The sequence below is a fragment of the Strix uralensis genome, chromosome 5 (genome assembly GCF_047716275.1).
Source record: "Strix uralensis isolate ZFMK-TIS-50842 chromosome 5, bStrUra1, whole genome shotgun sequence".
NCBI lineage: Eukaryota > Metazoa > Chordata > Aves > Strigiformes > Strigidae > Strix > Strix uralensis.
Window position 1 is genome coordinate 81,258,231 of NC_133976.1, and position 18,510 is coordinate 81,276,740.

The window sequence follows — 18,510 nt, forward strand, 5'->3', positions numbered from 1 at the left end:
GAAACAGTCTATTTCACTGAGGTACTGTGAATTACAGGCTAAGAACACATGTACAGTCACCAGGGCTCAGATGACATGCAACAACTTGACTTCGTATCTGCATCTTGAATTTGTATTTCCCTTTTTCTAAATAGGTCTCCCTGAAGCAGCCACAAATTTGTCTGAGAATTTTAAAGACAGAGAAGTATTTTGAGAGGCATTTGACTATTATAAAGGAACATAGCCTGATTCTGATCCAGCATGACTGGCACAATCTAGAACAACGCCAACAGAGGCCAGTGGGAATTATTTGAATCTGAAATGTATGTTGTCTCCAGAGTACAGACCTTGGTATTGCATGGATGTGAAGGCAGAATGTAAGGAAACAAGAACTTTAGCTTGCCTACTCAGCTTCTTAAGGAGAAAAGGCTCTGATCACACAGACAGAGTAACGCAGACAGAGTCTGCTTTATTCTGTGCTTAAGTTCAAACCTGGCAGTGCTTTATACCTCTTAAAACACAGCATCTTCCAAGAACTTCTTAGATGTACAGTCAGTCACACTTGCAGTGGCTTCCCATGACAAAGTGATTTCTCCAATAGCTATGGGCCAGGCTATTGGACTTCCCATGTTGCATATAAGTATAAAAGCACTGCAACCAGGCCACTGACTTCAAACCAAGTTAGGACGTTGATGAGCAAATCACTCACCCCCTCTGAAACCATGTGGCAAAAATCTGCAAACATAGGTAAATTTTCCTCTCTCCCTCATTCTCTTTTGCAACTCCAATCATCCCAGGGCTGTTCTTCAAACACTCTCCAAAGGTGAAATAATTTTGGCTTAATGACCAAAGAACTTAGCTGTCAAAATCCTTCCTAAAGCAGAGTTACAAGCAGCAGAAGAAAAAACACTCTTAAGAGAGACAAAGGATGGCTACACCCAATACCATCCCACCTTAGGAAACTCCTTCTCAGAACGGGTCTTACTTCAATTTTAATGTACAGCAGTCAGGGGTGCTTTATAAACCCCAAGAGCAGCTATTTGGACGGCACCATCGCCCCTCCACCTGCACACAGCGTGCAGGCACTGGGTACCACTCGGTGCCGCGGCGGGTGAGCCCTCTGCCAGGGCTCACCATGCTCCGCACCCCAAAAGGCACTGAAGCCTCTCAGAGCAGGCCCTGTGCTGACAGCCAAGCAAGCCCTGGAAAATTAACAACGCTAGGAAATGCCGTCACAGGGAATATAGGTCAGACAGAACAAGGGGCATTTGGCTATTACAGCTGCCTAAACCAGCTGTACTCTTTATCTTACGAGGAAAATTCCTAGCTCAGAAAGTCTGACCAACACCAGTAGCTGGGAGGATACATGAAGAAAAAGATCATTCCATAACTGCCCTGTTTCTTAATCCCTTTCCTGACATTTCCAATATTAGACAGTCTCAAAAACAGTGTATGAGCTAGATGAATCTTGGCTCTGACTCTATACAGTCACCCACAAGGGGATCAAATGGAAATGCCACTGCAAGCCACATTCAGACTACAGCGGTATAATAATCTGGATGGGATTCTCCTCTCATATTGCTTTTATACACCTAAACCTCACTTACTTCAATACAGCTCATTCTTGACTGACACCACTGTATGAGTCGTAATCAAAATCAGGCCATCAGTTTCAACTTTGCGGTGGCACTAACTAAAAACAGGTTTAAAAAAACCAAAGATCCGTGGGACAAGTGCAACCTAAAGATGGTCTTAACAAGATCTGACCCAGACTCCAAGTGTATTGGATGTAATATATTTTTTCTCTCTCTCACATCTCAACAATTTCTCAGAAGGCCACAACTGCAGGAAAAGGTCAAGTTAATCATGATAGTAAGTGCTGCTAGTGCTTGTGGTTTCTGCACAGTTCATTAGACTTCCTTAAGAAAAAGAAAAAAGAAAAACCCTGCAAGTAATAGTCAATGGCATATGAAAGAATAGAAATATGAAAACAGATTAAAAATGGTGGAACAAAAAGGCACTATATACAGTTTGATAAAGTTGCTTATATTTAGCAAACAGTACAGATGATTCAGAAAACGTCACCATGCTTTCTAAATATTTCCATACCACAAAATGAAATTATGTGCATCACAGAAGCCTCACCTTCTTACAAGTTGCCTCACCTTTCGTATACATCATAAAAACTTGCTACACAGCGAGCATCTTGAACACAGCAGAAAATTGAATTAGAGCATACACTAAAATTCTTAATCCTTACGGCTGCTTCCCTAGAGTACCCTGATACTTTGCAAATGCTGGTAATAACATGAAAGATTAAAACTGCAATTTGCCCCACGTTACTGGATCAGTAATGTTAATTATTCCAAGGCCAGTTTTAAATAACATAGGTAGTTCCATTCACTCATCCATCTCCTTTAAAAACCAATTGGTTTATAAATTCAAAAGACTATTCTGTTCTATTAAGATCTTTGATTTCCATTCTTTTAGCTACAAACAGACACTTCACTATGTAAAACAGTTCATATCATGAGCTGATGCAAGCAAGCATAGCTCCAAATAATACTTAAGAAGGATGTGGGGTTTATGAGGTTTTTTACAGATGATTAATCATGAGGTATTTTTGGACTGGCCTGCAAAAGCCAAGTCACTGTTAGAATTTCAAATGACATTTTCATCTTGATTTTCCAGTCAGACATACTCCAAACTCTACAGTTACAGAGCACTACTGATCCACAAATTTCTTAAGTCATGACTTGTGACAACCCCATTCTCCCTAATTGTGATAGTTGAAAACTTACAGAGCTGTTTTACCTGCATTCATGTCTCTTGAGTCTTCAGGTTTCAGTAAAATTATTTTTTTAGTATGTGGTTATAGGTACAAACTTCCTGTAGCACACTTCAAAACACAAATCATCAGCAGAAAAATGTAGCAAGCTTACTTAATACAGAGGTCACCATGGATTTATACAAACTACAAAATGAGAGATAACATTTATGTTTTACAAAAGCTGGAAAATTAAGATTGCATATTTTTGCTACAAGAAATATATTTTCCTACAACCAAATTATCATTGTTAAAATAACTTGCAGCTGTTCTGTAATATGTCTGACACACCAACAGGAATCTCTTCAGAACTAATTCTGTGTCAGAGTTAGTTATCTTTTAGCATTATGCTGAAAAGCTTCTAAGGCTGCTAAAATGTACCACCACAACTATTTTAAGTTGGCACAAGCCTGCTGAAAGAAGTCATTCTGTTCCCTACTACTGTGCCCTGCCCTTGGTCAAGTGTTCATCCAGCTAGACTGTGAACCCTGTTGTAGAATCCTTTCAATTTAATCTGGAAAGTTAGTTTATTTAGCTCAATTAAGGCCAAGAGGCCCATCAAGGAAACACATCAAAGAAAAATCAAGAATCAAAAAAATCAGGACCTACAGAGAATGACAGAGGAACGGGACTGCTAAGACCAAAGACAGAACAGTGACCATCCTCAAGAACATAGAAGTTTGCAAGATACAGGACTGGAGAAAAATACTCCCTATGCACATAACGCAATACACAAGAAGTAACAGTCTTCTGTACAGTGCTGTAACATGGCAGACAAGCTCAACATGATAAACCATTCAATGATAAAAAAAGAAGAGCACCGAACCACTGTCTGCAAAGGTAGTGCAACTGCCATCATGGAAGAACAGACCACAGTTCTGCAAATAATGGCATAGGTGATCATTCCTTGAGAAAGAATAATAGATCAGTGGACCTCAATGTTATTTTTAGGCATTTTAAAAAGATTTTATGACTATTCAAGGTAAAACTTCAGGTCCCACACTTAAAAAAACTAACAGAGATACAAAGTTGTGCGCCCCAAAAAAATCCGCATTTTTTTTTCCTTTACTACGACTAAGACAATTATCCTTTAAGCTCTCATGGATACATTATAAAGCCTCACCTAAGCATATGAACACCTGGACTGAACTAGGTGAAAAATGGGACCTTCATTCCTCCAATTTTGACTTTTCAAGTAAAAACATGCAAGTCTCGTGCTTTTGCTTCAGAAACGCATTGAAATGTGTCATAAAAGCCTCTTTTCTTCCACACAGCCTGAATTCACTGGCTAGGTAACTTCTCTCATGATGCACATGATCTCTCATGATTCTTCATCCTAGGAGATAGCGCACCATAGGGTGGGTATGGGGAGTTTAACTGTGGAGGGAGAGATCTCAGACAGGTTGGAGTTCCTATGAAGGACCACAACAGGATAGTCTGAAAGAAATGGGTCATGAAAATAATTTCAAGGGGAACAGCAAAGGCAGACAATGAAGGAATCATGCATCCACTAGCCTAAAAAGGAAAAACTTTACATTATGTAGAAATTCTGTTCCTGTGAGTAAATTTGTGTGGGAGAACCAAATTCTGTTTACAATCAATCTTAAGAGAAACTCTCCAACCAGCCCTGACTGTAGATTTTAAAGATTAAGGGAACCATTAGGATCACCTACTTTGTATATTCTGCATAATGGAAGTTCAAAGCTTCATTTATACCACAACAAGGTTTTAGATTTCCATAAAATTGCTTCCAATTTATTTCAAAGTAAGGGAGATGAGCAGAAATCAAGAGGTAAAAGACCTGGGAGAAGATGTTGTGGGTAATAAATACATCATAATTGTATAAATTAAATTCTTCATTTTCAGAAGATGACTGGTTAAAGAAAAAAACATACCAAAAACTAAAGAAGGAAAAAAACCTAGGTCATATATCAGAAGCACAGTCTTCACAGTATTAAATGGGAAACAGGAGAAAACCAGAAAAGATGCTTGAAGTGACAGCATTAATGATTCCAAAACAGGCTACCGAAGACTTCAGAAAGACCACTCACTCCCCACTCGGTATTTGTCCCTAGATGAATCCATAAATCCAAATGTTGGAAAAAACCCAAACTATGTCACTTCTGCGCACGATGACGCAGGATCCCAACTCTCTGACTGCTGATCATGTCCTCATTTACCTTTTTTATTTTTAACATCTCCATCCAAGCAACTAGTTTTCACTGTGTTTCTAAGAAAATGTGCCTCTCCCAACGGTTAGCTTCCCACACAGATGAAGAAGAAAGTCGCCTGCCTGGCTTCCTGCTGGCCTCTATGGAAGTAGTAAACAAAACTATCCATGTATTATTAATTCACATGTCCAAAGGTAACAGAAGTAAGCAAAGGAAGCAGGCAGATTCATTTATTTCCCATCCTGCTCCTTCAATATGGAAACACTAGTGAAAAACAACTAATGCACAGGCAACCAAAACCTCTCACTTTCCTTTGAGCACTATCTTCTCTGGTTTTCATTGCCTAAATATTAGCAGTTCTTAGGGATCCATACTGGAAAGGCAGGGTGAAATTAAATGGACCTGCTAGGCTCCTTGAGAAGTAAAGCTACTCTAGTTAAGATTTTAGTGGAAATGCATCTTTTCCTCTTGTTTCATTGCTTTGGATGCTTCCTTTTTAATGTATTTAAGAAATTAAAAGCTAAGAATTCTCTGGAAATGCAAACTTCTTATAAAAGGACACTGAATTTAGGGGCAACAATCATCATGGCAATCACTGTTGCAGAATAATCACAGGATTATCAGAGCTGTGAGAGCACCCTGCGTGCAGTCTCTGCATGCTTCAAGGACCCACGCTCTTCTTCTCTCCCTCCACCTGCTCCTCCTGCCTTATTCAAGGACACCAAGAAAACCTGTTCTCTCTCCCTCCTGTTCCTTGCCTGCATGCTGCCTGCAAGAACCTTGAGTCTTCAGGAAACCGTTGACCTACCTAACACCTGAGAAGTATAGTGGTATAAGTGTGTGTGTGTATTTTCCCCACAAATTCTGTCTCTATCTCTCTAACTTATCAATAAAACCTTACTGCATACAAATACAATTTGGCCAGTTATGTATTCTGGGCAACTCTGGCTAACATCTGTGGCTGGAGCATTAGTTTTCATAAACGTTTGCATACAGTAGTGAGATCAGTTATGGAACTTGTATCAGAACTATTATAGAACTCTATAGAACCATTTTACCATTATTTTGATTTCCTTTACAAAACATAAAATGTTAGTTCAGAGAAGTAAAACCTGTTGTTAAGAAAGAGCACCTTAAAACATACGCAGCACATTCCAAGCATGGTGAAGTCAAAACTCAGCTGACTCCATCTGACTGCATGATTTATTGTGTTGAATTGTCCCAAGCACTGAAAATAAATGCAAATAACTATATTAATAACAGCCTTATATTAGTAAATGGTGTAACATGTAACATGATGTTCTGGCAGGAGGTATTGCCAATTCATATGAGCTGTTCCATTTGTTGACAGATTATTTGCTTTGGAAACAAGACCCCCCCCCAAAGTAAAGGCCTGGAAAAAGTTTAAGTAAAGCAGTATATGTCGCTTTTAATTGTCTTATCTTTCAGGTTTTCTTAATGACTTACTGCTAAATGGAGCTACTTTCAGCTGGTAAAATCTGGTTGACAAGAACATCTTTAAAGTACACCATTTTCACAAAAAAAAACCTTGAAATATTCTGCCTCTGCCAAAAGACCTTGCTAAAAATGTAACTTCTGGAAAAAAAAATTAAAACCCTTTGATCTGCCTGCAAACTAACAAAAGTTTGACTTGAAATCTAAAATACACTCTCTGTTTCTAGTTTGTCAAGGAATGTCACATCTTTAAGCTAAATGAAAGGATTCTGAGATGCAATTTAAATATTATCGTAAAATAAAAATTAATTTTTAATGGAAAAAATGTTAGTGGAAAATTTCAGTCTACTCTGCCACTGACTTTAGTGGAACCCAAGCTAATGCAGATTGCACTAGAAAACCCAAGAGGCATGTTCCAAGTGTCTACTTAGTTATTTGGCACCTGGCTTGCAAGAATTCTTGTTTGCAAAAGTTTCAGAATTTCTAAAACTATAAATTTGCTCTTGGAAACCACCTTCACCTGAGTCAGTTAGACAGTTTGTATGGGACAAGACCATGTGAGTGAGGCATGGGAATATTTAATTTTCTAGATCACTGTTTTTCCATTGCAAGAAATAATGGTAAAATATGGTACAAGTGTCATTTTCCTATATGCAGTACAAGATAACCTTCATGCTATCTCTTCCGCATGGCTCACTTCCAAGGTCTGGGAAACACATATAAACAAAACCACTTATCTATATTTGATTAGTAGGCTTGGTGTACCTCATCCTGTTTAATTCTAAAAAAAATTCTAGCAACACAAACAATTAAAAATGCATCATTACAGATTCTTAATTGGATTTTAATTCACCGCTGCTTTTAAGTGGAAACACAACTTTCACATTCTCTATGAGTCAACTAGTCAAGAAGTTTTTCCTGCAATTGTGCAGGATCCCTGCCTCCATTTACACTGCTGTCAAACGAAGGGAAGTTCCCCAGCAAGACCCTTCACCTTTCTTGACAACCCATCTGTGAGACTAAGGGATGAGTCATGTGAGGAAAAAGGGGCAATTGCATGATTACTGCAAATAGGGAGAATATCTTTTGGGGTGGCTCTCTGGAGGTCACAGGCTCTTCAAAGGGGCACATATCCTGGCCATGGCTCAGCAATGTGTGACCTCCCACCCTGAAACAGGTATGGCTACTTCATAATTTCTGTCTGGCAAAAATAAGGCACCAGAGCAAGGGGCAGTCTGGGACACAACACATGATACAGAGGCACAGCAGAAGGAGAGCACGAGAAGGCAGTCAGATTAGACTGAGACATGACACACAATAAATCTGATAGTGACTAATGAGGCAGATTCGACAAGACTCTCAGTAAGCTATCCCATACCTTGCTTATCCAAACCTGTGGTGATTCAACTTACTAAATGTGGGTGTCCTAGTTTCAGCTGGGATACAGCTAATTGTTGGGGTTTTTTCCTTCCTTCTTAGTAGCTAGAATCGTGCTGTGTTTTGGATTCAGTATGGGATTTGATACGAAAAGAATGTTGATAATGTATTGACGTTTTCAGTTGTTGCTAAGAAATCAAGGACTTCAACTTCCCACGTCCTGCTAGTGCGCAGGTACACAAGAAGTTGGGGGGAGCACAGCCAAAACAATGAACCCAAACTGGCCAATGGAATATTCCGTATCATCTAACGTCATGCTCAGTGTATTGATATGGGTTGGTCAAGAAGCTCCACTCTGGTTTTTGGGACGCTGGTTTCAGGATTCTCTCTTCTCTGGGATCGCTAGCTGGGAACGGGCTGGGTATCGGTCAGCAGGTGGTGAGCAATCACATTGTGCATGACCTGTTTGTATTTTCTATTATTACTATTATCATTATTATTTTAATTTTATTTCAATTATTAAATTGTTTTTATCTCAACCTACCAGTCTCTTTACTCTTACCCCTCCAATTCTCCCCCCCTTCCCTGAGGGTGAGCAAGCAGCTGCGTGGTGTTTGGCTGCCGGAGGGGTTTAAACCATGACAGTGCAGAAGAACTACCCCAGAAATGGGCACTGGTGCCTAGAAATGCAGACAAATATTTATCACAATTTTTTTGTTTACTCTTAGGATAAAAATTAAACCAGATTTAGACTGAAAACTCTAGGCCTAACCTGGTTAGATCTTTGTCTGGAAAGAGCTCCAAATTCTTTGAGTTTCGGTCAGTTTCTTGACACAGGCATCCTGGTGCTTCTGCATGGATAAGTCATGGACAGTGGAATCAGTTATGTTTTTACATCAGGTTTAACTTGAACTGATTAAATCTGCATTTTTAACAAGAGCAATAAAACCCTAAAGATGTATTACTCGCTCCTTATATGTAGAACTGTACATTCATATTTACTTATACTGAAAATTAGCAAATAATGGAGAGGGAATCTGGGCAGACCACTATATTCTTTACCGCTCCATATGGCCACCATTTACCCATCTACAAAATCATGACAGTGTATCATTTGCCAGTGAACAGAAACAGGAGGAAAAGAGGTCTGTTAGAAGCAGCACATCCATCCTGTGGACTGAAGAAACCACAAGAAAATCTTGTAGAGCAATGCTCTTTCGTGCATTAATTTCTTTACAGTTCTCTTCTAGCCCATTACAAGATAGGAAGAAAAGGGGAGGGGTGGGGGGTGGTAGGTGTTTCACACAGAACCTCCTTCATTTCAGCAGCAGTGAACTTGTCTCCAAGAGCTGGCAGACCAGGAAACTGTAAACTATTACTGTGCTAAATCTCATTTGCTACTTAATCCATTCACAGAAATACATCTGCTCTTTGTACTTAAAACAGACTTTTGATTTCTTTTCTTGATGTCAAGAAAGATGAGAATTAGTAAAGAGAAGACTGACGCTTCATTTTCACTCTTTTGGGTGTAACAGTTACCTTTTGAGTTGTACAATATTTAAGTCCCTAATGGTAAATTTGGGGACCAGATACCTGAGTGCTTAGGGCATCCCACAGAAAACCAATAAACTTTCACCAGTGCATCAGAATAATTCATATATGCCATCTGAAAAGTGAAACGAGCCTGGAAACTATTGCTGAAAACCAAAGCTGCAATTAGGAAAATAGAAAAGTATGTTAAATTAGTCAAAGTGTTCCAGAGGGATTTCACCATTCTCCCAATTATGACACTACCCAAGTTCCACTACAATGCAGTCATAATCTGTTCTATTGGTATATATTAAGAAATCTATTATCGTGGTGGCAGTAAGTCTTCTTTTGTAACTGTCATTTACAGTCATCATAAGCATTCAGTATCAAGAAAGCGAGAAAACTAAATCAGATCCCACACTAGAGCTACAGCAGTGCAAGACTGACACCAAACTATTGCAGGGAAACACAAGAATCATTTTTGCAACCATCAGTAGAAGCACTGCCTTCATCTTCACTGCCAGTACTTCTAAGCACTTGGTGGGCCTGTTCCCGCCCTGAAGGCAGTCACCTGCCACAAACTCAATGATCTTTTGTATCTGCAGGGAAGTATTCACTGAAAACCAACCGGGCAGCTCCTGAAGTAACCAGGACATGAAGTGACACTGTCTGTTGGCCTTGGCATGAAGCTACATGAGGAATGCAGAAGTGCAAATACAAAGTCAACAGCACTTTTGGGCAGCACCTTTATGCAATATTCTCTGTGTAGGAGCCATGACACCTCCTCACCCCTCACCACACTCGGCTGAAGTTCTGAGCGCCAGCTTCCCGCCGCCCGTCGCTCCGGTGCTGGCACCAGCGGTGTGTGAAGGAAGGAACGAGGCAGGGTGGGCTTCAGCAACTCACTGGGGTTCAGGCCGCCGGCCCCCTTCCCGCCTCAGAGCCCGCTGAGGAGAAACGGGCGGGCCCGGCGCTGCGAGTGCAGTCTGCGACCCTCACAGCGGCTTCGGGAGCGCCGCCGCGCCCCCCGGCTGCTGCCAGCGGGGCCGGCCCGCCCCGGCCAACCTTTCCCGGCTCCCTGCCGGCACGGAAACTTTTCCTTCTCTGCAGCCCCCAGCCCCCGGCGGAGGCAGGGTATGGGCTGTCCCTTGCCGGCTCCCCTGAACCTGCAGAGCCCCGCAGAGCCCGCGAAGGGGCCGCTCCCTTGCAGCCAGCCCCTCGCAGGAAGCAAGGCTTGCAGCAGGCGGAGCGCGGCGGAAGAGCAGGGCACTGTTGAGACACCGGGGCTCCGCCAAGAAGGGTGAAGCAGCGCCGCGGGTGCCTTTCTGCCAGCAGCTTCGCTGGGAGAAGGACCTGGCCGTGCACGGACCTCTTCTTCCCCCCCCCCCCCTTGGCTCTTCTGGCCCACCACACTTCTCCCGGACTCACCTCCCGCCGCTTCCCTCAGGCGCCCCGGCGAAGGCGCGGTGCCTGCCCGCCCTCGGGGTGGAAGTAAAACCGCGGAAAGGTTGAAACAACTCTCCAAACTTTGTTCCGAGCACGGGTGGCACAATCGGGCGAGGCGAGCTGCGCCCCGCGGGGGGGGGGGGGGGCGGAACGCCCGGCCCGTCCAGCCTAGCCTACTGCCTCCCTCCCGGCCGCCTGCCCTCCCTCCCTCCCCGCGGGGCCGGGCAGCCGGAGCTCGGCCGCCCCGCCCGAGGCCGCTGCGGCGCCGCGGCCCATCGCCCCTCGCCTTCTGCGGGTCTGGTGGGAGAGCCCTGGGGGAGGGAGGGGGAGGCCCTGCCTTCCTCGGGCCCTCCGGCAGCCGGGACTGGGCGCGGTTTTCCAGGGTGAGGGTGTGGGTGTAATCGCTGTAACCTAAACGGCACCGGGCAGAGGGTTTGGGAGGGTGCAGGGGCACTCAGCCGCAGCGAGGGCTTCGGGTGGCGACCACGCAAAGGGGACCGGCTAGAATTTTCCGTGTCTTGCAAGCTCAAATTGCCCCAAGTCTTGTTACAAGAAGATGGTAACAGGAGTCAGAACTGATTCCGCGTTTGATTCAGATACTTCACTTCGCCCAAAGTATATGTTGAAACGTGTAAATATCTGCATCTGGGATCAGGTTCTCTGAGTAGTCCCCCAAGATGAGAAAAATCCTCAACATAGTTTTCACCACTGTAAAGTCTTCCAACTGCAGAAGAGCTCCTAGGGCACGGTGCTTGATGAAGGGTTGAGCTGCCTCTTTTTGATCAGGTGATGTGGTAGCACACACACACACACAACTGCACTAGTCGGTTCTCTGGTCCTTACCCACACTCTCCATGGGTTCATCAACTTGGCCATGCACCCAAGGCACTCCTTTTCACAGAGTACAAGCTCTCCTACCCACCCCATCTTTCCTGAACAGCCTGTAACCCTTCAGGCTTATCTTCTTAATGTAGGCTACAATACCAGAGCGCTGCTAAATAGCAAATCTTGCATCTATAAAGAGGAATGTGAAGAAAACCTGCAGATAGTTCATAGAATACAGGCATGTATGCCTGATATATCTAATTAAAAAACACTACAATACTTCAAGACAGTTATTAAATACTGAGTTGATGATTATGTAACTGGGTTTTAACTAGGATGGCTTCTGCAAAGGGAAATTTTACTTCGGTAATTCTAACGATTCTTTGACTATAGGCTTGTACAAGTTTCCACAAAGCAAGCTTGAGTGTGGATTTACAGTACATTAAAGTGCTACTTGACAGTTACTGCTTACATCCACGCTCAGTAATAAATATTTGAAACTTGTTTAACCACAGCAGCTGCCTTATATGTACTGTGGGCTAAAATAGGCACACAGGTAGTTACCATGAAATCATCAGCATGTTGAATAGCTACAAGACTCTGCACATGCTGACTTGACTCAGACTAACTTTTCTATTTAACTTTTTGCTATGTTAGTAAAATAGTGGGTAAAAGATGGAATTACATTTCCTTTAAAGGTGTGGACAATATTTCTTACAAAATTATTTCAGAGAAATAGTCACACTCTCAGCCACAAAGTACTAGACATAATTCAGAAGCTTGTGGAGAAGCTGAAGACAGCATATAGAAAGGGAAATTCTTACCATGTTGAAAACTCTTCTAAAGGGCTCCCAAGTCAGGAGACGCAGGGTAAGAAACACTATAGAAGTGTTTCCAAGAAACATCCTGTATTCAGGGTTAGCTAAGACTGGGGAAAATTCTAGAACAGCCAAGAGTCACATGCATGGGAAAAAAAAGCTCACTGAAGTATCATTTGCAGGTTGAGTGGTAACAGTACTGTATTAAGGCCCCAGAGAATACATCTTAAAACTGGGGACTGCTTAGGCACCTTGTTGCAACAAATCATTCCATTTTCTTCCTTATCATTTACTATGATGCAGTTTAGACTTTCCAGTTTCTGTAAGAAATTTTTGTGGCTTCCTAAGGGATAGTGGAAGAGCTGGTCACTGAGGTTGTCTAGGTCTTGTTTACTCAGCTAATGCTGTTTTTACATATATTTGTGAATACTTTGGAGTAGAGCCTTACAGAGCCAGCTAGAAATGGGCTATTGCTCTCTGTTTTCATTCTCTCTCATAGCAAAAAGTTATGGATTCTAGCTCTTCATTAGGAAGAACAAACAGTGGAGTAAGGAGCAAAACATAAAATACCAGTGTAGGACCGCTACCATGTTGCAATACCCATGCAGATACATGTCAACTAGAAGATAGGGCTTAGAAGTAACTGTTATAATTCACAATTTAAATTATTTATTCTGATATTGTTTGAAAATTTGGGTCAGATCTGCAGTTTGAATGGAACTGTCTTGTCTAGGTCTCCCAAACAAAGAAATCTTTGTTTTTAATTCTGATGAGCAGTAGTCATGGGAGCTGCTGGATTTAATCACATTAATCAAAAGAAAAAAACGGAGTATTTATTACTTCCAGCTAACTAAATGAGTGTCCTGACTAAGTGAGTGTCATCTGACAGGTGAAACTTGCACCATTAGACCTATCCATTTTATGTCCTCTGCTTTAAAATTACCTCTTTTTCTTTTCTTTTTAGCAAAATTGGGAAGAATATTGGACTTGGATCAAAGTATTCGCAAACTGGAGGAGTAGCAAGAGCAAGGAGCAACTACCTATGTATTTCAGAGGACTGTCAACCACTTGCTGTAATTATCAAACCCCAGAAGACCCACACAAGGAATGGACTACTTTGACATACAGCTAAAGGGTAAATTTATCACATTGAAATTTCATAGTATTGGAACATCAGATTCCTTTATACCACCGTGGAAATTCAGCCTCCGAGGCCTTGAAGAAACATGTTTCAGGATAGAATTTTGCTTCCAAAATTGCACTCATGTACTGCTGTGATATCTTGCAGCAGTTTCTGATCCTATACCTTCATATGCATTCAGTTCCCTAGCTGGTGACAGCAGAGAGAAAGACCCTGACAGGTTTCAGCAGACACAAGTTTGTTCTTCATGAAAAGCCAGAATCAAATCCATGCTCCTGGATTAAGTGGAGTGAAAAGCAGTAAAGTGATATACTGTGGTCTCAGAGACTATAATGCAAACTGCAAAGAGAAAAAAGAAAAAAGAGCCCAAGAATAAAGGTGCATATGCATGGATTCACTTCTTAGCACAGGCTTAAATTACACCGGTAAATGGAATACTTCAAAGAATTCCACCCTTTTATATGGGTCCAAAATTGTCCTCTATGAAGTCTTGGTATAAACTCACTTGATTTTCTTCAAGGAGTAAAACTAAGAGATTTTGAAAAGCACTGGGGGTGCAAAACATATTGTCCAGAGCTAGGATCCTTCTGATTGCTATGTTTAATGTAAAATGAGTTAGAAACAGGATGGCAGTCTCTACCACTAGCTTATACAAATGCCAGAACTACAAACAGAAACAGGTGGTAGGCAGAAGACAGTTTGCATCTCTTAAGTCAGGAAATGCCAAGTGCAATATAAAAATAAAACCCCCACCCTTTAAATAAAACAGGCTGTATTTCACAGTTTATTTGTGGTGATGTGTGGTTATTTCAGTCTGGAGAGCTATCACACTGCTGGGATGCAAGGGGTCATTTCTTCTACCTGTTAGTAACAGGCCTATTTTGGCTTTCCACACTAATGCAGCTTTTAAATGCCTATGAAACTGCAGCCACCTTGAGGGAACTTCATAGTAACATTCAAAAACATGTTTTCCTTTTTTATGATTAGGGATCAGAGGAAAAGTTACAGAAACTGGAGTCGTGAACATAGTGCAAGAAATTTACAGATGGGCTATGAAATGGAAATTACATTAAGCGACAGCTAGGAAACTGGAAGTCATCCAGCTTGACCTCCTCTAGAGTCATCTCACTCGCCAGAGTAAAGGAAATACATGTTTGACTTCATTCTCATGTCACCTGCAGCAGTGTAAGCTTGATCATGCTACACTGCAAGAAAATATGTAAGACTTTTCTAAAAATCAAGCTTTAATCATGGAATTAATCTGGCTGTCATCTATTCCAACCCCTTGCTCACAGCACAGTCAGCTAAAGCAAGTTGCCCAAGGCCTTGTTCAACTGGATTTTGAAAATCTCCAAAGATGGAGACTCCACAACCTCTCAGGGCAACCTGCTCTAGTGTTTGACCATGCACACAGTAAAAACATTTTTTTCTTATGTTTAGGTAGAAGTTCCTGTATCTCGATTTGTGTCCATTGCCTCTTGTCCTTTCCCTTTGCAGTACTGAGGAGAGTCTAGCTTTGTCTTCTTTATTCCCCCCAACCAAGTATATATATACATTGATAAAATTAACTTCCTGAGCCTTCTCCTCTTGAGGCTAAACAGTCCCAGCTCTCTCAGTCTCTCCTCAGGTGTTTCAATTCCTTAACCATTTTCGTGGCTGTTTGCTGGATTCACTCCAGTACATCCATGTATTGTGGGGAAAACCCAGAACTACTCACAACACTCCAGATGTGGTCTGAGTGCTGAGTAGAGGGGAAGGATCACCTTCCTCAAACCTGCCAGAAACATTCCTCCTGATTGCAAGTCACCTTGCAATGACACTGGCCAGCTCCCTCACTTCTCAGGGATGCATCCCCTCAGGTTTCATAGACTTAGAATCATAAAATATCTCAAGTTCGAAGGCACTTATAAGGATCATCAAGTCCAACTCCCTGCTCCTCTCAGGACTATCTAAAACTAAACTATAAGAGCATCATCCAGACACTCCTTGAACTCTGATAGGCTTGATGCCGTGACCACTTCCCTGGGGAATCTGTTCCAGTTACCCACCACCCTCTCACTGAAGAACCTTTTCCTAATGTCCCAGCTGAACTTCCCCTGATGGAGCTTCATTCCATTTCCTTGTGTCCTATCACTGGTCACCAGAGAGAGGAGATCAGCACCTCCCCCTCCACTGCCCACCTTGAAGAAGCTGTAGACGGCAATGAGGTCACCCCTCAGCCTTCTCTTCTCTAAGCTGAACAAGCCAAGTGACCTCAGCTGTTCCTCGTAAGTCTTGCTCTCAAGGCCTTTCACCATCTGGACACACTCTAATAGTTTGATGTCCTTCTTATATTGAGGCACCCAAAACTGCACACAGTGCTCAAGGTGGGGCTGCATCACTGTAGTGTAGAAGGGAACAATCGCCCCCCTTGATCAGCTGGCTATGCTGTGCTTGATGCACCCAGGGACACAATTGGCCCTTTTGGCTGCCAGGGCACACTGTTGACTCATATTCAACTTGCCATCAACCCAACCCCCCAAATCTCTTTCTGCGGGCCTGTTCCCCAGCCTCTCGTCCCCCAGTTTGTACGTATAACCAGGATTACCCTGTCCCAGGTGGAGAATCTGGCACTTGCTCTTGTTAAATTTCATACCACTGGTGATTGCCCAGCTCTTTAGTCTATCCAGATCTCTCTGTAAGGCCCCTCTACCCTCGAGGGAGTCCACAACTCCTAGTTTAGTATCATCGGCAAACTTACTTAATGTACATTCAATTCCTGCATCCATATAATTTATAAAAACATTAAAGAGCACTGGCCCTAAAATTGAGCCCTGAGGAGCCCCATTGGTGACTGGCCACCAGCCTGATGTAACCCCTTTCACTATAACCCTTTGAGCCCAACCCATCAGCCCATTGCTCACCCAATGCATTATGGACTTGTCTAGGTGTGTGCTGCACAGTTTAACCAGGACACTGTGAGAGACAGTATCAAAAGCTTTGCTAAAATCCACATCTACTGGCTTCCCTTGGTCAACTCGGTGGGTGACCTTGTCATAAAATGTAATGAAGTTGGTTAAGTGGGTCTTTCCCCTCATGAACCTGTGCTGGTTATGACCAATGACTGCGTTGTCTCTCAAGTGTTTTTCAGTAACTCCCAGAGTAACGTCCATAATTTTACCAGGCACTGAAGTGAGACTGACAGGCCTGTAATTACCAGGGTGTGCTGGTTTTGGCTGGGATAAAGTTATTTTTCTTCATAGTAGCTAGTATGGCTAGTAGGTGAAAACAGTGTTCATAATACAGGGATGTTTTTGTTATTGCTGAGCAGTGCTTACACAGAGTCAAGGCCTTTTCTGCTTCTCACACCACCCTGCTAGCAAGTACTGGGGGTGCACAAGAAGCTGGGAGGGGACACAGTCAGGACAGCTGACGCCAACTGACCAAAGGGATATTCCATACCATATGACATCATGCTCAGCAATAAAAAGCTGAGGGAAGAAGAAGGAAGGGGGGGGCATTCAGAGTGATGGCGTTTGTCTTCCCAAGTAACCATTACATGTGATGGAGCCCTGCTTTCCTGGAGATGGCTGAACACCTGCCTGCCGATGGGAAGTGGGGAAGGAATTCCTTGTTTTGCTTTGCTTGCACACGTGGCTTTTGCTTTACCTATTAAACAGTGTTTATCTTAACCCATGAATTTTCTCACTTTTACTCTTCTGATTCTCTCCCCTATCCCGCCAGCGGGGGAGTGAGCGAGCAGCTGTGTGGGGCTTAGTGGCTGGCTAGGATTAAACCACAACACCAGGGTCTTCCTTCTTACCCTTTTTGAAAACTGAGAGAACATTTGCCAGCTTCCAGTCAGCTCAGACCTCTCCAGGCTCCCAAGACCATGAAAAATAATGGAAACAGGTCCTACCATGACATCGGCCAGCTCTTTCAGTACCCTGGGATGAATCCCATTGGGCCCCATAGATTTATGTGCATCCAGCTGGAGCAGCAAGTCTGGAACAAGTTCAGGGTCAGCTGGAAGTTTAGCATTTCCCCAGTTACGGTCTTCCAACACAGGGCTCCAGGGGTCCCAGGGCCCATCATCGGTGGTGAAGATAGAGGTAAAGAAGGCATTAAACATCTCTGTTTTGTCTGTGTCCCTATTTGTGAGGTGATCGACCCTGTCAAGCAACGGACCAATGTTATTTCTCATTCTCTTTTTGCTATTAACATATTTTAAAATGCCCTTTTTGTTGTCCTTCACAGTTCTGGCCAGTTTGAACTCTAATCGAGCTTTAGCCGCATGAATTTTTTCCCTACAGTGGTGAACAACATCTCTGTAGCCCTCCCGTATCGCCTGTCCTTGCTTCCAGGTTTGTACACTTTCCTTTTTTGTCTAAGTTCTAGAAGAAGATCCCTGCTCAGCCAAGCTGGCCTTCTGCCCCACTTGCTTGACTTCTCACACTTTAGAATTGCCTGCTCCTGCATTCTTAAGACATGGCTCTTAAAAAGTGATCAGCATTCATGGACCCCAATACCTTCAAAAGCAGATTCCCAGGGAACCTTAGTAACTAGCTCCTTCAGCAACCCAAAGTCTGCTCTCCCCACATCCAGGGCCAAAGTTTTGCTGGCAGTTTTGCTCCAATCAATCACCAACAATTTGAAACTCAACTACTTTGTGGCCACTGTGACCAAGACAGCCACCAACCATCACTTCACCCACGAGACTCTCTCTGTTTAAAAACAACAATTCTAGGAAGGCACCTTTCCTAGTCAGCTCCCTCAGTACCTGCACCAAGAAGTTATCTTCAGTGTGCTTCAGCAATTTCCCAGACCTGTTTGTGTTCACTGTATAATATTCCCAGTTGGTATCCGGGAAGTTAAAATCACCCATAAGGACAAGGGAGGTTGATCTAGAGATATCCCTTAATTCCTTATAGAATAATTCACTTGTGTCATCATCATGGCTGG

The 18,510-nt window shown here is 42.8% G+C and overlaps 1 protein-coding gene across 1 annotated transcript in view; it reads right to left on the minus strand.

Annotated features, from left to right (window-relative positions):
• CRACR2A (calcium release activated channel regulator 2A) overlaps positions 1-10,899 on the minus strand; it is a 67,066-nt gene extending 56,167 nt beyond the window's left edge. Inside the window, exon 1 of the mRNA XM_074871946.1 lies at positions 10,768-10,899. The gene's annotated coding sequence lies outside the window, so the exon portion shown is untranslated. The remainder of the gene's footprint in view (positions 1-10,767) is intronic.
• Positions 10,900-18,510: the final 7,611 nt, after the last annotated feature.